At 44.7% G+C, this 10842-nt stretch overlaps 1 long non-coding RNA gene across 1 annotated transcript; it reads right to left on the bottom strand.

Annotated features, from left to right (window-relative positions):
• Nucleotides 1-4200: 4200 nt before the first annotated feature.
• LOC143538584 (uncharacterized) lies at nucleotides 4201-9398 on the bottom strand. Its single transcript, XR_013136270.1, has 3 exons — nucleotides 8953-9398; nucleotides 4516-4874; nucleotides 4201-4336 (listed from the first exon to the last, which is right to left on the bottom strand). It is a non-coding gene; the product is annotated as an uncharacterized LOC143538584 (long non-coding RNA).
• Between the last annotated feature and the right edge of the window lie 1444 nt (nucleotides 9399-10842).

Here is a 10842-nt window from a genome sequence, read left to right as displayed (position 1 = left end):
CGATTCCTTCTTAGGGTCATAAAATATTGTATGTCAGTCTCCATGACCAAATTTATGATCCGATTCAGTGGTTCGAACCATACTCTGTTTTTTTCCTCCGGCTCATATACCCCTTTGGCAATACTTGCAAAATTTCGAACGGCCCACGGGGTGGCGTGAGGGCATAATTATTGATCCGATTCTTTCTTAGGGTCATAAAATATTGTATGGCAGTCTCCATGACCGAATTTATGATCCGATTCAGTAGTTTGACCCATCCTAAGTTTTTCCTCCGGCTCGTGTACGACCCCCTTGGGCAATACTGGCAAAATTTCGAACGGGCCACGGGGTGGCGAGACGGCATATTTATTGATCCGATTCTTTCTTAGGGTCATAATATATTGTATGGTAGTCTCCATGAACGAATTTATGATCCGATTCTGTGGTTCGACGCATCCTCAGTTTTTCTTCCGGCTCGTGTCCTACCCCTTTTGGCGATACTGGCCAAATTTCGAACGCGCCACGGGGTGGCCTGAGGGCATAATTATTGATCCGATTTTTTCTGGGGGTCATAAAATATTGTATGGAAGTCTCCATGACCAAATTTATGATCCGATTCAGTGGTTCGACCCATACTCTGTTTTTCCTGCGGCTCATGTACTACCCCCTTTGGCAATATTGGCTAAATTTCGAACGGGCCACGGGGTGGCGTGAGGGCATAATTATTGATCCGATTCCTTCTTAGGGTCATAAAATATTGTATGGCAGTCTCCATGACCGAATTTATGATCCGATTCAGTGGTTTGATCCATCCTAAGTTTTTCCTCCGGCTTGTATCCTTTGGCAATATTGGCAAAATTTCGAACGGGTGACGGGGTGGCCTGAGGACATAATTATTGATCCGATTCCTTCTTAGGGTCATAAAATATTGTATGGTAGTATCAATGAACAAATTTATGATCCGATTCAGTGGTTCGACCCATACTCTGTTTTTCCTCCGGCTCATGTACTACCCCCTTTGGCAATACTGGCAAAATTTCGAACGGGCCACGGGGTGGTGTGAGGGCATAAATATTGATCCGATTCTTTCTTATGGTCATAGAATATTGTATGGCAGTCTACATGACCAAATTTATGATCCGATTCAGTGGTTTGACCCATCCTAAGTTTTTCATCCGGCTCGTGTACGACCCCCTTTGGCAATACTGGCAAAATTTCGAACGGGCCGCGGGGTGGCGTGAGGGCATAATTATTGATCCGATTCTTTCATAGGGCCATAAAATATTGTCTGGTAGTCACCATGACCGAATTTATGATCCGATTCAGTGGTTCGTCCCATCCTCAGTTTTTCCTCCGGCTCGTGTACTACCCCCTTTGGCAATACAGGCAAAATTTAGAACAGACCACGGGGTGGCGTAAGGGCATAATTGTTTATCCGACTCTTTCTTAGGGTAATAAAATATTGTATGGCAGTCTCCATGACCGAATTTATGATCCGATTCAGTGGTTTGACCCATCCTATGTTTTTCCTCCGGCTCGAGTACGACCCCCTCGGGCAATACTGGCAAAATTTAGAACGGGCCACGGGTTGGCGTGACGGCATAACTATTGATCCGATTCTTTCTTAGGGTCATAAAATATTGTATGATAGTCTCCATGACCGAATTTATGATCCGATTAAGTGGTTCGACCTATCCTCAGTTTTTCCTCAGGCTGATATACCCACTTAGGCATTACTGGCAAAATTTCGAACGGGCCACGGGGTGGCGTGTGGGCATAATTATTGATCCGATTCTTTATTAGGTTCATTAAATATTGTATGGCAGTCTCATAGACCGAATTTATGATCCAATTCAGTGGTTCGACCCATCCTCAGTTTTTCTTCCGGCTTGTGTACTACCCCCTTTGGTAATACTGGCAAAATTTCGAACGGGCCACGGGGTGGCGTGAGGGCATAATTATTGATCCGATTCTTTCTTAGGGATCATAAAATATTGTATGGTAGTCTCCATGACCGAATTTATGATCCGATTCTGTGGTTTGTCCTATCCTAAGTTTTGCCTCCGGCTCGTGTACGAACCTCTTTGGCAATACTGGCAAAATTTCGAACGAGCCACGGGGTGGCGTGAGGGCATTATTATTGATCCGATTCTTTCTTACGGTCATAAAATATTGTCTAGTAGTCTCCATGAACGAATTTATGATCCGATTCAGTGGTTCGACCCATCCTCAGTTTTTTCTCCGGCTCGTTTACTACCCTCTTTGGCAATACTGGCAAAAATTCGAACGGGCCACGATGTGGCGTGAGGGCATAATTATTGATCTGATTCATTCTTAGGGTCATAAAATATTGTATGGCAGTCTCCATGACCGAATTTATGATCCAATTCAGTGGTTCGACCCATCCTCAGGTTTTCCTCCGGCTCGTGTACTACCCCCTTTGGTAATACTGGAAAAATTTCGAACGGGCCACGGGGTGGCGTGAGGGCATAATAATTGATCTGATTCTTTCATAGGTTCATAAAATATTGTATGGCAGTCTCATAGACCGGATTTATGATCCGATTCAGTGGTTCGGCCCATCCTTAGTTTTTCTTCCGGCTCGTGTACTGCCCCCTTTGGCAATACTGACAAAATTTCGAACGGGCCACAGGGTGGTGTGAGGGACCGAATTTATGATCCAATTCTTTCTTAAGGTAATAAAATATTGTATGGAAGTCTCCTAGACAGAATTTATGATACGATTCATTGGTTCGACCCATACTCAGTTTTTCCTTTGACTCTTGTACCATCCTTTTTGGCAATACTACCAAAATTTTGAACGCGCCACGGGGTGGAGTGAGGGTATAATTATTGATCCGATTCTTTTTTAGGGTCATAAAATATTGTATGGCAGTCTCCATGACCGATTTTATGATCCGATTCAGCGGTTCGACCCATACTCTGTTTTTCCTCCGGCATATGTACAACCCCCTTAGTCAATACTGGCAAAATTTCGAACGGGCCATGGGGTGGTGTGAGGGTATAATTATTGATCTGATTCTTTCTTAGGTTCATAAAATATTGAATGGAAGTCTCATAGAGCGAATTTATTATCCGATTCAGTGGTTCGACCCATCCTCAGTTTTTCCTCCAGCTAGTGTACTACACCCTTTGGCAATACTGGCAAAATTTCGAACGGGCCACGGGGGGTGTGAGGAACCGAATTTATGATCCGATTCTTTCTTAGGGTCATAAAATATTATATGGCTGTCCCCTAGACAGAATTTATGATCCGATTCATTGGTTAGACCCATACTCCGTTTTTCCTCTGGCTCGTGTACCACCCCCTTTGGCAATACGACCAAAATTTCGAACGCGCCACGGGGTGGCGTGAGGGCATAATTATTGATCCTATTCTTTCTAAGGGTCATAAAATGTTGTATGGAAGTCTCCATGACCGAATTTATGATCCGATTCAGCGGTTCGACCCATACTCTGATTTTCCTCCGGCATATGTACTACCCCCTTTGGCAATACTGGCAAAATTTCGAACGGGCAACGGGGTGGCGTGAAGGCATAATTAATGATCCGATTCTTTTTTTGGGTCATAAAATATTGTCAGGTAGTCTCCATGACCGAATTTATGATCCGATTCAGTGGTTCGACCCATCCTCAGTTTTTCCTCCGGCTCGTGTACTACCCCCTTTGGTAATACTGGCAAAATTTTGAACCGGCCACGGGGAGGCGTGAGGGCATAATTATTGATCTGATTCTTTCATAGGTCATAAAATATTGTATGGCAGTCTCATAGACCGAATTTATGATCCGATTCAGTGGTTCGGCCCATCCTCAGTTTTTCCTCCGGCTCGTGTACTACCCCCTTTGGCAATACTGGCAAAATTTCGAACGGGTCACGGGGTGGTGTGAGGGACCGAATTTATGATCTGATTCTTTCTTAAGGTCATAAAATATTGTATGGAAGTCTCCTAGACAGAATTTGTGATACGATTCATTGGTTCGACCCATACTCAGTTTTTCCTCTGACTCGTGTACTACCCCTTTGGCAATACGACCAAAATTTCGAACGGGCCACGGGGTGGCATGAGGGCATAATTATTGATCCGATTCTTTCGTAGGGTCATAAAATATTGTATGGCAGTCTCCATGACCGAATTTATGATCCGATTCAGTGGTTTGATCCATCCTAAATTTTTCCTCCGGCTCGTGTCCTTTGGCAATTCTGGCAAAATTTCGAACGGGCCACGGGGTGGCGTGAGGGCATAATTATTGATCCGATTCATTCTTAGGGTCAGAAAATATTGTATGGCAGTCTCCATGACCAAATTTATGATCCGATTCAGTGGTTTGACCCATCCTAAGTTTTTCCTCCGGCTCGTGTACGACCCCCTTTGGCAATACTGGCAAAATTTCGAACGGTTCACGGGGTGGCGTATGAGCATAATTGTTGATCCGATTCTTTCATAGGGCCATAAATTATTGTATGGCAGTCTCCATGTCCGAATTTAAGACCCGATTCAGTGGTTCGACCCATACTCTGTTTTTTTTCTCCGGCTCATGTACTACCCCCTTTGGTAATACGACCAAAATTTCGAACGCGGCACGGGGTGGCGTGAGGGCATAATTATTGATCCGATTCTTTCTGAGGGTCATAAAATATTGTATGGAAGTCTCCATGACCAAATTTATGATCCGATTCAGTGGTTCGACCCATACTCTGTTTTTCCTGCGGCTCATGTACTACCCCCTTTGGCAATATTGGCAAAATTTCGAACGGGCCACGGGGTGGCTTGAGGGCATAATTATTGATCCTCTTCATTCTTAGGGTCATAAAATATTGTATGGCAGTCTCCATGACCAAATTTATGATCCGATTCAGTGGTTCGACCCATACTCTGTTTTTCCTCCGGCTCGTGTACAACTCCCTTTGGCAATACAACCAAAATTTCGAACGCGCCACGGGGTGGCGTGAGGGCATAATTATTGATCCGATTCAATCATAGGGTTATAAAATATTATATGGCAGTCTCCATGACCGAATTTATGATCCGATTCAGTGGTTTGACCCATCCTCAGTTTTTCCTCCGGCTCGTGTACTAACCCTTTTAGCAATACTGGCAAAATTTCGAACGGGCCACGGGGTGGCGTGAGGGCATAATTATTGATCCGATTCCTTCTTAGGGTCATCAAATATTGTATGGCCGTTTCCATGACCAAATTTAAGATCCGATTCAGTGGTTCGACCCACACTCTGTTTTTTTCCTCCGGCTCATATACTACCCCCTTTGGCAATACTGGCAAAATTTCGAACGGGCCACGGGGTGGCGTGAGAGCATAATTACTGATCCGATTCTTTGTTAGGGTCATAAAATATTGTATGGCAGTCTCATAGACCGAATTTATGATCCGATTCAGTGGTTCGACTCATTCTCAGTTTTTCCTCCGGCCCGTGTACTACTCCCTTTGGCAATACTGGCAAAATTTCGAACGGGCCACGGGGTGGTGTGAGGAACCGAATTTTTGTTCCGATTCTTTCTTAGGGTTATAAAATATTGTATGGCAGTCTCCTAACAGAATTTATGATCCGATTCATTGGTTCGACCCATACTCAGTTTTTCCTCTGGCTCGTGTACAACCTCCTTTGGCAATACGACCAAAATTTCAAACGCGACACGGGGTGGCGTGAGGGCATAATTATTGATCCGATTCTTTCTTAGGGTCATAAAATATAGTATGGCAGTCTTCATGATCGAATTTATGATCCGATTCAGTGGTTTGACCCAACCTAAGTTTTTCCTCCGGCTCGTATACGACCCCCTTTGGCAATACTGGAAAAATTTCGAACAGGCGACGGGGTGGCGTGAGGGCATAATTATTGATCCGATTCTTTCTTAAGGTCGTAAAATATTGTATGGCAATATCCATGACCGAATTTATGATCCGATTCAGTGGTTAGACCCATCCTCAGTTTTTCGTCCGGCTCGTGTACAACCCTTTGGCAATACTTGCAAAATTTCGAACGGACCACGTGGTGGAGTAAGGGAATAATTATTGATCCGATTCCTTCTTAGGGTCATAAAATATTGTATGGCAGTCTCCATGACCAAATTTATGATCCGATTCAGTGGTTCGACCCATACTATGTTTTTTTCCTCCGGCTCATATACTACCCCCTTTGGCAATACTGGCAAAATTTCGAACAGGCAACGGGGCGGCGTGAAGGCATAATTAATGATCCGATTCTTTCTTAGGGTCATAAAATATTGTATGGCAGTCTCCATGACCGAATTTATGATCCGATTCAGTGGTATGACCCATCCTAAGTTTTTCCTCCGGCTCGTGTACGACCCCCTTGGGCAATACTGGCAAAATTTCGAATGGACCACGGGGTGGCGTGACGGCATATTTATTGATCCGATTCTTTCTTAGGGTCATAAAATATTGTATGGTAGTCTCCATAACAGAATTTATGATCCGATTCTATGGTTCGACCCATCCTCAGTTTTTACTCCGGCTCGTGTACTACCCCTTTTGGCGATACTGGCAAAATTTCGAAGAGAACCACGGGGTGGTGTAAGGGCATAATTATTGATCCAATTCTTTCTTAGGGTCATAAAATATTGTATGGCAGTCTCCATGACCGAATTTATGATCCGATTCAGTGGTTTGATCAATCCTAAGTTTTTCCTCTGGCTCGTATCCTTTGGCAATTTTGGCAAAATTTCGAACGGGTGAAGGGGTGGCGTGAGGACATAATTATTGATCCGATTCCATCTTAGGGTCATAAAATATTGTATGGCAGTCACCATGACCAAATTTATGATCCGATTCAGTGGTTCGACCCATACTCTGTTTTTCCTCCGGCTCATGTACTAACCCCTTTGGCAATACTGGCAAAATTTCGAACGGGCCACGGGGTGGCGTGAGGGCATAATTATTGATCCGATTCTTTCTTAGGGTCATCAAATATTGTATGGCAGTCTCCATGACCGAATTTATGATCCGATTATGTGGTTTGACCCATCCTTAGTTTTTCCTCCGGCTCGTGTACGACCCCCTTTGGCAATACTGGCAAAATTTCGAACGGGTCACGGGGTGGCGTGAGGGCATAATTATTGATCCGATTCTTTCTTAGGGTCATAAAATATTGTCTGGTAGTCTCCATGACCGAATTTATGATCCGATTCAGTGGTTCGACCCATCCTCAGTTTTTCCTCCGGCTCGTGTACTACCCCCTTCGGCAATACTGGCAAAATTTCGAACGGACCACGGGGTGGCGTAAGGGCATAATTGTTGATCCGACTCTTTCTTAGGGTCATGAAATATTGTATGGCAGTCTCCATGACCGAATTTATGATCCGATTCAGTGGTTTGACCCATCCTATGCTTTTCCTCAGGCTCGTGTACGACCCACTTTGGCAATACTGGCAAAATTTCGAACGGGTCACGGGGTGGTGTGAGGAACCGAATTTATGATCCGATTCTTTCTAAGGGTTATAAAATATTGTATGGCAGTCTCCTAACAGAATTTATGATCCGATTCATTGGTTCGACCCATACTCAGTTTTTCCTCTGGCTCATGTACAACCTCCTTTGGCAATAAGACCAAAATTTCAAACGCGACACGGGGTGGCGTGAGGGCATAATTATTGATCCGATTCTTTATTAGGGACATAAAAAATAGAATGGCAGTCTTCATGATCGAATTTATGATCCGATTCAGTGGTTTGACCCATCCTAAGTTTTTCCTCCGGCTCGTGTACGACCCCCTTTGGCAATACTGGAAAAATTTCGAACGGGCGACGGGGTGGCGTGAGGGCATAATTATTGATCCGATTCTTTCTTAAGGTCATAAAATATTGTATGGCAGTATCCATGACCGAATTTATGATCCGATTCAGTGGTTAGACCCATCCTCAGTTTTTCGTCCGGCTCGTGTACTACCCCCTTTGGCAATACTGGCAAAATTTCGAACGGACCACGTGGTGGAGTAAGGGCATAATTATTGATCCGATTCCATCTTAGGGTCATAAAATATTGTATGGCAGTCTCCATGACCAAATTTATGATCCGATTCATTGGTTCGACCCATACTCTGTTTTTTTCCTCCGGCTCATATACTACTCCCTTGGCAATACTGGCAAAATTTCGAACGGGCCACGGGGTGGCGTGAAGGCATAATTATTGATCCGATTCTTTCTTAGGGTAATAAAATATTGTATGGCAGTCTCCATGACCAAATTTATGATCCGATTAAGTGGTTTGACCCATCCTAAGTTTTTCCTCCAGCTCGTGTACGACCCCCGTGGGCAATACTGGCAAAAATTCGAACGGGCCACGGGGTGGCGTGACGGCATATTTATTGATCCGATTCTTTCATAGGGTCATAAAATATTGTATGGCAGTCTCCATGAACGAATTTATGATCCGATTCAGTGGTTTGATACATCCTAAATTTTTCCTCCGGCTCGTGTCCTTTGGCAATACTGGCAAAATTTCGAACGGGCCACGGGGTGGCGTTAGGGCATAATTATTGATCCGATTCATTCTTAGGGTCAGAAAATACTGTATGGCGGTCTCCATGACCAAATTTATGATCCGATTCAGTGGTTTGACCCATTCTAAGTTTTTCCTACGGCTCGTGTACGACCCCCTTTGGCAATACTGGCAAAATTTCGAACGGTCCACGGGGTGGCGTATGAGCATAATTGTTGATCCGATTCTTTCTTAGGGTCATAAATTATTGTATGGCAGTCTCCATGTCCAAATTTAAAATCCGATTCAGTGGTTCGACCCATACTCTATTTTTCCTCCGGCTCATGTACCCTTTGGCAATACGACCAAAATTTCGAAAGCGCCACGTGGTGGCGTGAGGGCATAATTATTGATCCGATTCTTTCTGAGGGTCATAAAATATTGTATGGAAGTCTCCATGACCAAATTTATGATCCGATTCTGTGGTTCGACCCATACTCTGTTTTTCCTGCGGCTCATGTACTACCCCCTTTGGCAATATTGGCAAAATTTCGAACGGGCCACGGGGTGGCGTGAGTGCATAATTATTGATCCGCTTCATTCTTAGGGTCATAAAATATTGTATGGCAGTCTCCATGACCAAATTTATGATCCGATTCAGTGGTTCGACCCATACTCTGTTTTTCCTCCGGCTCGTGTACAACCCCCTTTGGCAATACAACCAAAATTTCGAACGCGCCACGGGGTGGCGTGAGGGCATAATTATTGATCTGATTCTTTCTTAGGGTCATAAAATATTGTATGGCAGTCTCCATGACCGAATTTATGATCCGATTCAGTGGTTTGACCCATCCTCAGTTTTTCCTCCGGCTCGTGTACTACCCCTTTGGCAATACTGGCAAAATTTCGAACTGTCCACGGGGTGTCGTATGAGCATAATTGTTGATCCGATTCTTTCTTAGGGTCATAAATTATTGTATGGCAGTCTCCATGTCCGAATTTAAGATCCGATTCAGTGGTTCGACCCATACTCTATTTTTCCTCCGGCTCATGTAACCTTTGGCAATACGACCAAAATTTCGAACGCGCCACGGGGTGGCGTGAGGGCATAATTATTGATCCGATTCTTTCTGGGGGTCATAAAATATTGTATGGAAGTCTCCATGACCAAATTTATGATCCGATTCAGTGGTTCGACCCATACTCTGTTTTTCCTGCGGCTCATGTACTACCCCCTTTGGCAATATTGGCTAAATTTCGAACGGGCCACGGGGTGGCGTGTGGGCATAATTATTGATCCGATTCCTTCTTAGGGTCATAAAATATTGTATGGCAGTCTCCATGACCAAATTTATGATCCGATTCAGTGGTTCGACCCATACTCTGTTTTTCCTGCGGCTCATGTACTACCCCCTTTGGCAATACTGGCAAAATTTCGAACGGGCCACGGGGTGGCGTGAAGGCATAATTATTGATCCGATTCTTTCTTAGGGTCATAAAATATTGTATGGCCGTTTCCATGACCGAATTTATGATCCGATTCAGTGGTTGGAGGTGGTAAAGAAACAATCTCCGGAGTCGTCAGTTGGATAGTAGTGATTGATGGGATGCCGACAGCTGATGTAGCCACCACGGGAACATCCGCGGCGCTTAAACCTGTGACCTGTAGTGATGTAGGAACAATCGACATACCTGACAGTGCGGATGGAGCGAAACGTACAACTCTTGAAGTCTCTCCAGCTCCCATACCTGCACCTGTCCTTTCACGTCTTGATCGTCGAATCAACTTGTGAATATCCTCTTCTTCTTCTTCTGACTCAGTATCATCAACTGTCCTCTTTCTCTTCCCTAACGTCCTTTCTCGTGTCACCAACATCCTTCTCGCCTCATCCATAACATCATCAAGATCTGAGTCAGCCACCGTCGTAGCTTCTCTAGTAACACGCACACTCGAGACACGTTCAACTGGAATCTGAACGTTCTCCTCTGGATCCACCCGATCCATATCGAAGAACCCTTGGCCGCCAAATGCAGCATCAAGGTCTACATCCTCCTCAGCCGACACAACAGGCACAGCAGGTACATCTCGAGGTGCTCCTACCTGTCGTGGTTGAGGGTCTCTGAACTCATCCCCACGAGCTGGCACATACCCCGGGTTTATTAAGTACCCAAAGAGTGGAGTATGCCTTGGACGCAGTTCAGGCTTGCTCCTCGCACTGGATGTGCGGCATTGAGCGAAGATACGTTTGCTCACATTCTCCACGTATCGTATTGGGCGTCGTTGAGGCAACGTGGGAGCAACATGATTCAAGATCATCTGAATGAATCTTGGATACATGATGAACCTTTCACGAGCCATCGCTCTCCTCTGTCTATCGATCTCATAAA

Source organism: Bidens hawaiensis, unplaced genomic scaffold (assembly GCF_021521415.1).
Source record: "Bidens hawaiensis isolate Kalapana, Puna unplaced genomic scaffold, B.hawaiensis_p1.1 tig00011646_1, whole genome shotgun sequence".
Taxonomy (NCBI): domain Eukaryota; kingdom Viridiplantae; phylum Streptophyta; class Magnoliopsida; order Asterales; family Asteraceae; genus Bidens; species Bidens hawaiensis.
The sequence above is the reverse complement of the archived record's forward strand: the minus strand, read 5'-3'. Positions and strand labels throughout refer to the sequence as shown.